This window comes from Pyrus communis, chromosome 8 (genome assembly GCF_041283825.1).
Source record: "Pyrus communis isolate YQ-2024b chromosome 8, ASM4128382v1, whole genome shotgun sequence".
Taxonomy (NCBI): Eukaryota; Viridiplantae; Streptophyta; class Magnoliopsida; order Rosales; family Rosaceae; genus Pyrus; species Pyrus communis.
Genome location: NC_142572.1, coordinates 11,760,695 through 11,775,578, shown reverse-complemented (window position 1 = coordinate 11,775,578; position 14,884 = coordinate 11,760,695). Strand labels below are relative to the sequence as shown.

General features: G+C 37.8%; 1 long non-coding RNA gene and 1 pseudogene across 1 annotated transcript; both read left to right on the top strand.

Moving 5' to 3' along the window:
* Window positions 1-3,780: 3,780 nt before the first annotated feature.
* On the top strand, window positions 3,781-4,862 carry LOC148695098 (uncharacterized; annotated as a pseudogene).
* Window positions 4,863-10,703: 5,841 nt separating this feature from the next.
* On the top strand, window positions 10,704-14,524 carry LOC148695097 (uncharacterized). Its single transcript, XR_015965174.1, has 4 exons — window positions 10,704-11,723; window positions 12,866-13,022; window positions 13,166-13,495; window positions 13,693-14,524. It is a non-coding gene; the product is annotated as an uncharacterized LOC148695097 (long non-coding RNA).
* Window positions 14,525-14,884: the final 360 nt, after the last annotated feature.

Below are 14,884 nucleotides of genomic sequence, written 5' to 3'. Positions count from 1 at the left end.
AACGAATGAGAAGTCGGGTCTAGTGCATTGAGCTAAGTACAATAAAGCGCCCGTTGCACTTAGATAAGGAGCTTTAGGCTCCAAAATCGCTTCATCATCCTCCTTCAGACGAAAGGGATCTCGTTTTGCATTTAGCGATCGAATGACCATAGGAGTACTCGAAGGCTTCGCTTTATCCTTGTTAAGGCGGTGCAACACCTTCTGGGTGTAGTTCGATTGATGTACTAAGATTCCATCTGAACGGTGCTTTATCTCGAGACCGAGATAGTATCGAGTCCTTCCTAGATCTTTCATCTAAAATTTTGACTTCAGGTGCATGACAATTCTCGCGAGCTTTTAAGGAGTTTCAATGAGATTCATGTCATCGACATATACTATAACCATCGCAAAACTGGAATATGACTTCTTAATGAACACACAAAAATAGCTTAAATCACTATAATAATAGAAAATAACTCACTAAATGCAAGGAAATAAGCTAACAAAGTTGCATAAATATGCTCCTATTAACTCTCTATTTGGTTCCAACTAGAAAGTGTCTCTAGTGTACCGACAATGTGACACTAATGGGGCGATAACTCAAGTCAGAGAATCAAGGTCTCATCAAGATATGAACTCACATGGGAGATTTGAACCACATGATTGAGAATCATGTATAATGGTGAGGTTGTTATTCTCAAGGTTGCTTCTATAGATAACATATAGATATCCATTGTTTAGACGTATAACTCAACCATTTTTGAAATGACTACATAAGAGGTATCATCACGGATGACCAAGTTGATTGGCTCTAGTGCAAGTGGGAGATTGTTGGAAATGTGCCCTAAAACCAATCATATGATGATACTTTACAGACATTTCATATGTTAAAGTAATCTACTTTAATATAAAGGGCAAAGATTATTGTTTTAAGCCGTCTCATATAAATGTTATATGCTTAAACAATAAGTCCAAGGAATATGTAACTGGGAGAATGTGATCTAAAGAAGTTAGACACATGAGACCATTCTCTTTCGTATACATATCCTAAATGCTCCTAATCATAGGATTGCCAATTGGGCATTGACAGTCCGTTAAGATTAGGCTGTGCTATGTCTTCTCTTAGGAAGAGTGACTGGTCTCGAGTCATTGGTGCGACTGACACCAAGACAAGCATGTAGGTGCTCAATAGAGAATGAGTCCACTGAACATGATCAACGAAGAATTCTCATACTCATATCACATGATAACTCATGGTTGGGATAATGCAAAGTAATCATTTGACCTGAGGCATCATAGTTATCTTATGGTTAGGTCTTTGATCTTTGACTATGTCAAAGTCACTCCATCAGAGGGTGTCCACGACATAGTTGGGGTTAAGCCACTTAGCCATGGAGGCAAGTGAATGCGCAACAAGGGATCTCTAACCTTCAAACCGTTTGAGGGAGAATACTCTATGATTTGATTAAGAATCTTTGGCCAGAGTATGAATAAGATTTAGGAAGTCGTTCCAAATCACATTCAAGGTAACCGAATAAGATTTAGGAAGTCGTTCCAAATCACATTCAAGGTAACCATATAAGTAAAAGAATCACATTGGATAGTAGACATGAATAAACTATCAAACCAAACAATGTGCTCAAGAGTATTATATTAGAGAAAGACCATATTGCATTGTAATCATAAACTGAATAGGTTGTCCACCTCTTCTGATTAGCTTGGGTAACCATAACATACTGTTAAGTGTCACTCATGGTTTGTGGAAGACCTAAACGTGTATAATCACTAAAGGGAGAATTGAAAGTAACTTTTAATTCATAATCGATATGAAGAGTTATAATCACCCACTGCCTCGCTAAAAGGAACCTAATGGATCGTACCCTATGTAAGATAGAGATTGAAGAAATAGCGGAGATGAGGAAGGATAATTAAATGGTTTAATTATTTATGGTAAGGATTAATTAATATGATGATTAATCAAACGAATAAGTTCGTTTTAGACCTCGGGTTAGTTTTGGGCCGTAAGGCCCAATTGGACTTGAATGTCAAGTCCCAATAACTCAAGTTGTATACAACTTGAAAACACAAAGGGCTTGAAAGCCCTATAAACCCTTAAGGCCGGCCATATAGAGAAAGGGTAATGAACTTGCTTTAATTGCAAGTTTGCCACTACATTGTGAGGTGGTATAAAGGAAACTTTATAGCCATTTCATCCTTAGGGTTTCTGTTGGCGAAAAGATAAGAACACAAGCTTCCTTCTTCTCTCTAAGAGGCTGGCCACCCTAGGAAGGTTTTACTAGCATCTAAATCTTCTTAGGTCACTCATCTCCTCATCAAAGCTCTCCTTGGTGTGGAAACATTGGAGGTTCTCTATTTTGGGAACTTGAAGAATCCTTTCAACCATCCTCCTCCAAGAAATCCATGGAGCTATGAAGTATGGAATGAAGGCCTTATCTCTTGGGTGATTAGCCTTTGATTATGCAAAGAGGAATCAACAAAGGTATAATATTTCTCAACTCACTTTGTTCTTGAGTTGAGTCTTGGTTCACCTAACTACTAGGCTTTGAATTTCATGGGTAAAGTTTTGTTTATGAGTGCATACAAGCATGATTCTGCCTTTTAATTGTTAATAGCAAGCATAGATGTTGCTCAAATGAACTTGTTTTCACAAATATTTCCTTCATGGGCATGCATGTAGGCCATCCTACTCGATGGTGCAGGAGATGTGACACAATTTGGGGGTCAGGTTTAGGGTTTCAGCCTGGAGCTGTGGCTCCAGGACTGGGTTTCTTAGCTCGGGGAAGGGGATGGACCATGTGACAAATATATGTAGAATCTAAAATTAATCAAATTTGATGCATATTCAATATATAAAATTAATGAAATTTGATGCGTATTCAACATATAATTTAATGCATGGATGGATATATGATGCAATTCATGACAATATCAATTCACATAATTCAACAATTATGAATATAATGCGTGCACAATTTATGTAGGATCTAAAATTCGAAAGACGTAAAGTTGGTTCATGCATTATGGTGAATGTTCATGTTATCAGGGCTGCAAAAATATCAAGATAAAAATTGTTGTTTTGAAAGAACCTGATTGCGTGATGATATTGATGAATTGGTTTAATGCAGAAAACTTCCACGTCAGATTCCTAAGCGCAGCGGTAGGAGCGTGTTGATAACGTGTTGTGGCCTATATTTAATTGACTGGGAGAAGGGGCTAGCGGTATAGAGAAAATATCGAGAGAGATATGTTTGTAGGGTTGTGTAGAGGATGTGTTATTCCCCCTATGCAGTGCCTTTATTTATAGTAATAAGGGATAGAAGAAATCCTTCTCTTCCAAGGAATACATGTCATAATAGGGTAAAATAACTAGAATCAAATCTAACCTAGGATTTACACAATCACACTTAAATAGGAAGTTTGTACCAAATCATTCTTTCTTTTTGGCATAAGAGCTGAGTCAAAAAAGAAGTAGAAAAAAAAACCTAATTAGGTAGGTGTGTTGCGTGATTAGCACTACCACTTCTCAACCGTGTTGAGGAATTCGTTGCACCATCCTGATTCCTGATCAGTGAGCAACCTTTGTGTTGTTGCTATGCCACCTTGATTCTTGTTTAAAGTGCAACATTTCTATTGTTATCTATTGGTCGTCGACTTGAGTTGTCGTTGCTGTCTAGTTGGTGATGCCCATATCCTTTTGTTGGTGTTGTCTAGTGATAGGCTGCCCAGATTTTTGCCTTTACTTGCTACCTAATTTTTTGTTAACGTGAAAGTTTTTTATCCATGGCTAGTAAAGACGATACTAAGATTGCTGCTCCTGTTATGATGCAATCAAATAACTTAAGTTTCAACATTGGTATGTTGTTGGATGAGAAGAGCTATGATTTGTGGGCTTCTCTCATTCAAATTCATATTGCTGGAAAGAAGAAAATGGGGTATCTTCGCGGGTCTATCAAGGCGTCAGCCGAAGATGGTCCAAAATACGATGATTGGTTCTCGGAAGATCAAAAAATTAATAGTTGGTTGCTGTCATCCATGAAGCCGAAGATGATGACAAGGTACATTTGGTTAGCTAATTCGAAAGAAATTTGGGCCTTAAAACAACTTATTTTGACGAGAATGATGAGGCTAGGATTTATTCCTTGAATAAAAAAGCATCACACCTACTCCAGAACGGACGATCGTTGGCTACATATTTTGGGGAGCTAAATGAGATTTTTAAAGAGTTAGATCACTTTAGCAAAGTGGCCATGGAGTGTGAGAACAACATCAAAACATTTCAAAAATCGACTGAGCGACAAAGAGTTTATATGTTTCTTGGTGGTTTGGATGACATGTTTGATCAAGTCCATTAAGAAGTATTGCGAAAGGTTCCCTCGCTTGGACTTTAGGCTTCTTATGCATATGTTTGTTGTAAAGTCGATACAAAGGAGGCCATGAAGATAGAAGTCAACAAAACTGAACTGGCTGCAATGGCAACAAGGGCGTGGGGTCTTCCACATCAGTGTGACCGAGCTGGGTTAAAGTATCAATTAGGGTTGACACAGACTGGTCAGATAAGCAAGGATCGTTTTTTGAGTAAATGCCCACACTGTGGTATGATAGGACACTCTAGAAGCCATTGTTTTGAGCTGATTAGATATCCTGAGAATTGGGATAAGTCTCGCGATCCTCGTTGTAGTAAATCTCAAGCCTCCGTTGCTGAAACCAAGAATGATTCAGATCATATAACAGACAAAGCATTAGCCATGATTGCTACAACATGTAATGATGGTAAGGCACTCAATATCTCCAATCTTGTTATGAATAATACATGGATAATTGATTCAAGAGCTACTGAACATATAACTTGTGATTCAAGATAGGTTCCATCACTAAAAACCTCCCCACAAATCGTGGTCAATGTTGAAAATGGTAATGCCGACCCAGTTATTGGGGAAGGCACTGTTTCCCTTTCTGATACCATGAAACTTGATACTGTTCTTGTGGTCCCCTTCTTAACTTATAATTTGTTATCTGTTGCCCAAATAACACTTGCCTTACAATGTTTGGTTTGCTGACTCAAGCTCTTTTAGTTGATGGTTCTCGAGGGGAGACTAATAAAGTGTCCGACATTTGGATGTGGCACCATCGTCTCAGGCATGCTTCATTTGGTTGTTTGCATAAGTTATTTTCTAGTTTATTTGTTAAGAACAATGTTTCTCAGTTTAAATGTGATGTTTGTCAAATGGCTAAGAGCCATTGAACTTCTTTTCCTCTAAGTTTAAATAAAAGTTATGTTCCATTTATGATTGTGCATTCTGATGTATGGGGTCTCTTTAAAAGAGCTACTTTTGGTGGACCTCACTAGTTTATCACTTTTATTGACGATTATACGAGAATGACTTGGGTTAGTTAGTTGAAGTCGAAATGCGAAGTTAGTTCGGCCTTTCAAAAGTTCCATAAAATGGTCACTGTGCAATACAATATGAATATCCAGGTTCTTCAAAGTAACAACGGAGGAGAGTATATTAATACTGAACTTTGTTCTTTCCTTGATATGCATGGTATTGTTCACCAGACCACTTGCTTGTATACCCCCAACAAAATGAGGTGGCTGAACAAAAAAATAGACACTTGTTAAAGGTAGTTCATGCTTCTCTTCTTGAGGCACATCTTCCTCTACATTATTAGGGTGAAGCATTCATGTCTGCAACCTATCTCATTAATCTCCTCCCTTCTCGTACTCTCGACTTCCACATGCCACTTCAAGCTCTTATTTCTCAGACTAGCTGTCCACCGGTTCCTAACTGTTCCCCATGGGTCCTAGGATGTGTTGCCTTTGTCCACCTCCATCCTCCTTAATGGCAAAGTAAATTTGAGCCTCGAGCCTTCCGTTGTGTGTTTTTGGGTTTTGCCACTACCCAAAAGGGATACCGTTGTTATTATCCTCTGACCAAGAAAATGTTTGTTACTTCGGATGTAATTTGTCATGAAAAAGAAATGTATTTTGGTTCCTCTGGGTCCTCACTTCAGGGGGAGTTTCAAGATAATGAAGTTAGAACCTTTGATTATTATCCTACGACCAAAAATGAGTTGCACAAACAGGCCATGACAATTGAGGAACATCAGGCTACTGAACAAAAGCCCAGTGAACAGAAGCCATTTGCTCATATTAGGCCCATTGAAGTAGCATGTAAACCCATGGTCTCTTGGTCTCAAGAGAAAAAGTAGGCCACAGTTTTTAGGCCAGAGATTCCACGGATTGAGATGCCGCCCACGGTTTTCAAAGAAACTGAACAGCAACCAACGCATGTTATTCCTTCAAATAATGTACCAATTCAAGACACAGAATCGTCTTCCACCACCACTTCATCGTCTTCTAGAGCGTATTAACTGAGGTATCCTTAAACCCACTTATGAGGTGGATCCTTAGTGTAAACACAAATATTCTATGAGTGATCCAAACTTAGATTTAGGAGTGAGGTATCCATTAAACAATTATGTGTCTACCTGTCACTTGTCTGAATCAAATAAGTCATTTGTTTATCAATTATCTACTGTATCTATTCCTAACAGAGTGCAAGAGGCCTTAGCAGATTCTCGTTCGAAATAAGCGATGAACGAGGAATTAAGATCGTTAAAAAAGAATACTACCTGGGAAATAACGGACTTGCCAGCTGACAAGAAACATATGGGATGCAAATAAGTATATACAGTGAAATACAAAGCAAATGGAACCGTAGATCGCTTTAAAGCGAGGTTGGTGGCAAAGGGGTATACATAGAAATATGGCATTGACTACACTAATACCTTTGCACTAGTTGCCAAGATCAATACGGTCTGTGTTCTACTGTCTTTAGCGGCAAACTTAGATTGGCCACTACAACAATTCGACATCAAAAACGCGTTTCTACATGGAGATCTAACCGAGGAAATCTACATGGACCTTCCACCAGGGTGTAACGATCCACACATACGAAAACGTAAGGTGTGTAGGCTCAGGAACTCATTGTACTAGTTGAAGGTAAGTCTTTAAGAACATGGTTTGGTAAGTTTACCAAGTCCATGAGAGCATTCAGATATCAACAGAGTAATTGGGATCACACTTTGTTCTTGAAACGCAAGAATGGCAATGATCCAATTGAGTGAACCGCTTGGCAAAAATATTTGCCCATAGAATTCGAAATGAAAGATCTTGGTTCTTTAAAATATTTCCTTGGGATTGAGGTGTCGAGATGTAAGTTCGGGATATTTCTATCACAAAGAAAGTATATTTTTGACATGTTGGAAGAAACCGGTTTGTCCACATGCAAGCTTGCAACTACTCCGTTGGCAGAAAGAATGAAGTTAGGTATTGATCCGAATCAAGTACCAATGGATAAAGGGAGATATCAAAGGCTAGTAGGGAGCTTAATGTATTTGGCTCATACTAGGCCGCATCTTGCTTATTCCTTAATTGTAGTCAATCAATATATGCATAATCTAGGAGAACAACACATGCCTTAAGTGTAGTCATGAGAATACGGAGTTATGTGAAAGGAAGTCCTAGTAAAGGGATTTTGTTCAGGAAAAATGAGCATTTCAGAATTGAAGGTTATACAGATGTTGATTGGGCAGGTTCGACAGATGATAGACGCTCGACATCTAGGTATTTCACCTTTGTTGAGGATAATCTAGTAATGTGGATAAGCAAGAAGCAGAATGTAGTAGCGAAATCAAGCATACAAGCCAAGTATAGAACCATGGTGCTTGGTATATGTGAAATTTTGTGGCTTAAGTTCCTGTTACAAGATTTGGGGGTCAAACATGGTCAGCCAATGAAGTTATTTTGTGACAATAAAGCTGCTCGTGATATTGCTCATAATCCGGTGCAACATGATAGAACCAAACATGTGGAAGTTGACAGGTTCTTTATTAATGAGATGTTGGAAGGTAAAGTAATTGAAGTTCCCCTAATCGGGACCAAAGATCAAGTAGTGGACATTCTGACCAAGGCTGTTTCAAGTGACAAGTTCTCGAGGTTTCTAGACAAGTTGGGCATGTGTAACATATATGCACCAACTTGAGGGAGAGTGTTGACTTTGTATTAGGATTCCTAAAATTTCGGGTTTCCTAGTTTATAGTGTATCTTTGTAATTATTCTTTCCCTATTGTAATTGGATTGTATACGAATATATCTATCTCTGAATGAGAAGAATACATACAATATTGAAAAGCATTCTTTCTTCGAGTGCAAGACCTCGAATTCTTTCGAAACAAATAGAAATAATTTATAAATTCATCACTAGTCGTATCCTTGATCAAATTTTTGCTTCCTTGTCGGAGGGTTAACCAGGTGAGCGATTGGCTAGGATGAACAGTTGCATGGAACTTTGAACCTTTAGCCAGAGAAAGAGAGTGTTGCAGCATGATTGTGTTGTATGCACAAGGCCTTTGAACATTTCCAGGATAGAGAGTTCATCATACCATCCTTGCTTCTTCTTCAGTTGTTTTTTTTTTTTTGTGGAAACTTGATGAAAGTTGGAGAAAAATGTGAGAGAGAATGTGGTTTTTTTTATTTTCTTCAAATTAGAGTTGCTATGATCACATGTGGGTGAGGTTTGAAAAAAAAAAAACAGTAAAAATTTCATTTGTGCAAAATTAAAGTATTGTCCATGATTTTATTTTGTGATTGAAGAAAAAAATGGCTTTGCTAAATTTTTTTTGGTTGACAAAGAGATTTTTTCGCTGAAGAACTAAAATTGATTAGATCGAGTGAGCACGGTTGCAACTAGTACCAGTACAATCAAACAATAGGTCCGAATAGCGACTGCATTCCATCCCAAATATAAGAGTTTGTACTTTTAAAGCCTAGACTAATGACTGCATCCGCCACAAAGTTTTCTTCTACGAAAACATGCTTCCAGGATATAGACTCGAACGAAACCACCAAATAATTGATGTCCGTAATGATATTTTTAAGTTTCCAAGGTGTTGCGCTGATCCCTGTTACCGCGTCAATGACTAATTTTGAATCTTCTTCTGCATACACATTTCTATATCCTTTCCTTTTTGCCATGTACAAAGCATCTCTTAAAGCTAACGCTTCAGCCACAGAGATGGTATTAGCCCCAAGCCATCTTTGCTCCTACCATATCAGGTTGACCCTCCTCATCTCTAATGACAAACCTCGCTGTAGCATTCAAATTTTTTACATCCCCATCAAAGTTAATCTTCAGCCGACCAGGACGAGGTGGAAACCACCTGATTTTCTGTTAGGGCTTTCCTACTAAGGAGCCTCTGTTGTTTGCCTGCAAGGAATCCGACCCCAACAAGAAGCAAGTATGACAGTTCTTCCGTGATTAAAATTCCCATTATTGAAATCACATTATTCTTCCAGATTTACTAATAGACAAGTAAGACCTTACTTAGCTTAGAAATGTTATCACCATCAGAACTATTCTGATTTGTTAACCAGTCAAATAGATCACTATTATTTGCCACATTCAAAGGAGATAACTAAGTCCCTAACGAACTTTCGTATAAGATTTACTAGGACAAATCCGCAATCCGCACTGGAAAGGTAGCCCTTCTCAGTCACACGTTGCAATATCTAAAAACTTCAGACCCCGAATAGGCAAGGTGAATGAACAGACGCACAAAGACTTGGCAGATGGACCCAATTGAAGAAAAGAACCTTAATTATCCCGGAGGCCATTCCAGGTATTCACCTAATGACTCTTCACTTTTGGTCTACATCAGTGCGAAGGGCGAGTCTGGGGCAAGAGGCAAAGGCGGAGCCATCTTGTAGATAGGGTGGACATTTGACCCTTGTGAACTTTTAATGATTCCCATTAAAATATATAGTATGTATTAATATTACAATTTATTAATAATCTATATTCTTATACATTGACCTTTGTGGCTCACTAAACAACTTAATCCCTATTTGTTAGATGATCGAAGAGTCCAATATGGTAGAGTTATTTCTTACCTTTGTGTCGTTTTTCATTATTTAATACATTTATAATATTTAGAAAATTAGGGAAATTTATATATTGAAAAGGTAATCAATCAATCAGCATTAAATTTTAAACTTCTCCTTCATCAACAAAAAACTTTTAAACTTGTCCTCCATCAACAAAAAACTTTTAAACTTCTCCTATTGAAAGAATCGGGCATCTCCAACTCTAAGATAGCAAGCCTTCACCATTTCATCTTTGAAATTCTTTTCTTAATCAACAAATCAATTAGGTAATTCTTAACTCTTAGTTTACAATTTTCTTGCTCGTGACAGTGGAACTAATCTTACTAATTGCCACTGCTAGTGTCGAAAGAGTTTTTTTTTTTACTATGAATATATTGAAAAGTGGTTTTCGAAACCAAATGGGAAATATGTGGATGAATGACAACATGGTAATATATATCAAGAAAAGTATCTCTGATAATATTAACCAATGGTGTGATTATGAGAAGATTTTAGAATTTAGACAATGAAAACTCGTCCAGGAAATTGTAATTTTAGTAGTATGTTTTATGAATACCTATTAAGACTAAGGAATATTATTTTTATATGAGTTTTTCTTATTATCTTTTAATCTTATAATTTTTAAAGTTGGCCGTCCTTTAAAATTTTTTTTCCATGGGCCAAAAGTCTGGTATTAGAGCAAGGTGGTACTTTGATTATCGTGTTGGGAACCTTTATAAATACTAAGTTTAGGAGATAGTGTTTCTCCGAATCAACACTACTTAGGGTGGGGGGCAACAAGCTCTGTCCCGGGCTCGCAAGCTTACTATTTTGGAGTTAGCTTAAAAGCACCGGTAGACAAAAATGCATCCTATCATGCAAGAACACCAAATAGCTCTGCTAGACAGGCTCAAACACTTAGGGTTGAATCATTCGTTCTAATTGAAAGGAAAAATGGAAGCAAGCATGTTCAAGTACAAGAGCCCAAGTCCCATGACAAGGGCAAATTGTTCAGAATAATTATAAAAGGCACAAGCCCCCTTCCTAGACAAATGAGTGTGACTACGATTACTCAATGAGTAGCGCATCATCCTCAAGGATAGAATCCTGGAAAACAACGGTGGATGTCCGTCCAGAATGCCCAGAGCCTTGCCAACATCGCCTCTATCTGGCGAACCAACATTCGAATCTGGTTTCGACTCCTCAGAAGCTTCTAGCTCCACAACTAAGGCGGACAGTGATGGAGGTTCGAAAGTCCTACACTCTGACTTTTAGCCAACTTTCAATGGTCGTCCCACCCGTCGCAGTATCCCTGACCTGCCAGGCCTGTGGCATATCCTAGATTATATCCTTCTACGAGTTTTTGATTAGCCGTTGTCTAAAACAGAGCTCAAACCTCCACCAACTCTGAAGTGTTGTCCTTCATGACTTGATGAAATACTTCAATGTGCATTTTCTCCTTATGGCTTATTTCTTGTTGGGCTTCTTTGGGCTTCGACTGAAGAACAGAGCAATAGCGTTCCACGAACCATGCTTCTCCGCAAGTGCACGTTCGGCATCGTCCCTGGCCTAACAAAATTGTGCGAAATTAGCTTCAAGATAGGCCACTTTCGCGCCCAAATCGCTTACTCTTCTTTCCTCATTACGAAAGCGCTCCAATATCTCACTGTACTTGGTCAGAAGCCTCTTCAGCTCCGCAGTTCTTTCCAGCAGCTGTCTCTCTGCTTGGATCCTACGACTTAGCTTGGCCTTGCAGACCGCTTCAACCTAGAGGATTTTGCTTGTTTGACTCCAAAGGGTAGCTTGTCAAGCTTTGATTCTGAGATACAACTGGAATTGGCTGTACATAATCATAATACATTCACATGTAGGAATGACATTGGTATCATAATCATAATACATAAGTATACTAGTAAATCTTCCAAGAGATCCTGGGCTTTGACTTCGGATATCAGAATATGATCCAAGTATTAGAGATCAAATCGGAAGAGCTTATGTACAGAGGGAATTAGTTCAACCTCAAACTCATCCATTTCCATATATGTAGGGATGACAATTTAACCCATTAAACCCGATCCCTGCAGGTAACCGATCCGAACGATTTGGTTTTGGGTACCAAATTTTGGGTTTTTTTTTTTTTTATGGTTATGGGTGACCATTGGGCAAATTGTTCGGTTTCAAGTTTGGTTATGGTTATAGGGGTATCCATCCCGAACGCATACCCAAACCCACCTCGTTTTCATTCCTTAATTAAAAAAATATAAATATTTTTTTCTAAGAATGAAATCCCTATTTTTTCTCTAGCAACTTTAATACTCCATCAATTGAGGGATTCTAGGAGACTCTACAGGTCTTGAGTGTGTAGACTTCAAAGATCTCCAACTTTATTCCAAAATTTTTTATGCTTTTAATCAATCATAGAATTTGGAAGAGCTCAAAGGTCAGAAAAGATGGTTCAATATTCAATTTTGGGAAGAAAAACCTATTTATTTTCTCTTACAAATTGACAGTAGCAGCAGATATTGCTTCAAGCCTTCAACCTTTTCCTCTTTTTTTTTTTTTTTTTTTTTTTTTTTGTCAAATGATAGATTTTGTTAGATTAGATGTTAGATTAGCCACAAAAAATGTTTGAATCCACGCTGTCATGCAAGGTCTCAGCACCTTTCCACCACATGCGTTGGCTAAAACAAATCTCCAAGTCTTTGAATCCATTAATATGTATGTTTTCTTCAAATTACTCTTCTTTGGGGTTGAAATACCTTCCTTCTCTTTTTGGGGTTGAAACTACCATACCATTGTTTTCATTAATAGGCATGCCTCTGCCCGTATCTTAACTAGAAAAAGAAAAAAAAGAAGAAGCATTGAAACTCTTTTTGCATTGGCTAAAAACATTGACTGATAATGTATTCTAAAATACATGCTCTTGTTTTGAACTTGCAGCCAGCAATTTGGGAATCATTTTGTCAAATGCGCCGGTGTATTCGACTGTGTTGGAGTTCTTGCTCCAGCTAGCTATTATGTTGCTTCTATACAAGCAGATTTGTGCCGCGTGATCAAATGACCGTCTCACTTCTTTTGGCCTTCTTGCTTGGATCAGGTAATCTAAAAGTCATGGCATTTCCAATATTTATGGACTTGTTTTAATATCTGAACACTTGTGTACTTGTTTAATTATTTGGTTCTTTCTTGTTTAATTAATTAGTTTGTTGTTGGATTTTATTCTTTTGATTTTGTTTGTAGGAATCCACTATGACTAAAAAAAAATTTTGTTCCCAACAATCTGATCAAATTGATTCTAATCCAGAATCTCATCTGAATCCAAGCATTCAAATCCAAGAAATACCAAATCACACTACTCAGCCCCAAAATATAGCAACTCCGAGTGTGGTTGATATAAGGAAGATGCTAAGGAAAGGGTTGCAAAACTTGAAGGTGAATGTATTACCTCAAATCTCTGAAGTGCGGTATGGAAACATTTCACCAAACAACTTGTTGATGGGAAAATGATGGCAATATGCATGTATTGTAAAAAGAAACTTGGTGGGGCGACATTTGAGGAATCATTTAAAGGTATGTGTGTATCGGAAACAAAAAAGATTGAAGCAAACATTGACACAAAATAGAGGAGATGGCAAAGTGGAGCTCTATGCCTTTGATCAAGAAATGATAGGAGCATATTTATGCTACTTAGTTATGTTGTTTCCTTGCATTTAGTTACTTAATTACTATCTATTTTAGTCTTTTAAGCTATTTTCGTATGTTTTTAGGTCCTAATGGCAAAAGGAGCAAGAAAGGGCATTTTGAAGCTAAATGGAGCAGTTTTGGGCATGGATTGGATAGCTTAACCATGGAGCAAAGAGGATGGACGAAATTGAAGTCAAGAAGGGCTAGGAAAGGCTACAAATCTGGAGAAAGAAGTCCAAATGCAAGGAAGATAAGGAAATAGCAAGAAATAAGGAACCTTATCGAACCTTATCTTATCCTATCCTAACCAACCTTATCCTTTCCTCACTCTAACATTATCCTATCTTACCCTATCCAAATCAGGTTAGGACTTAAATCTAGCTAATTAGAGGGGATTAGTTACACATTTAAACACCTATTTCAAGTTCTAGAAGCCCTATTTTCTTGCATTAAGTTTATGCCACATGTAACCCTTCTAGAAGTTCTAGAACCTACCACAAGGACCATTCCTTGTCCTCCTTGGAATCTAATTGAAAGTATCCTTGTTCTTTGGTGATTTGGAGTCCTAATTCCTCTCCTTTTCAGCCCAAATTCGTGCCTCCCCTTCACCCTATAAATACTTGATGCCACAACACTCAAAAACGACCACCCTCTACCATAAATTTACACCACACCATCCACCACACCTTAAGAGCCTAAATTCACGCAAATCCCCATTGTTGGCAGTAAGGAAGGAAGGAGGAGCCACCTGGAGTGTTTCTAGGTGTATTCTATCTTTGTTTTTAATGTTTAAGTTTAATTATCTTTGTTTTGCGAACATATGGAACTAATTTCTTTTTAGTTAGAGGTGAATTCGAAGCCATGATTATATGTTTTATATGAATTGATTCTATCCAGTTATTGTTTCTTGAGTCTTGAATGTGATTTGCTTATCTAAGTTATTAAAACTTGTTTATGTATGTGGGTTGGGGGTCGACACTTAATTTGCATGCATGAATTTGATGCTAGAGTATAAGGGGGTTTCACGTAAGAGTTATTCACTTATATTCACAAGTAGTGGAGGTTGCTAGTCACAATCGTGTTAAGTAAATCCTTGGTATGAGTCTCATGCGTTTCATAGTGATGAATGCCTTGTCAATGCTTATGATTTTCACAAAACTTAATGGCTTTTGATATGTATCTTTATCATGCGTTTCATATAGGGAACTTGAGAAAGATAATTTGGTTTAGATGCGTATTCCATCTAATTCAATGAAATAAGGAAAATCTGATGGT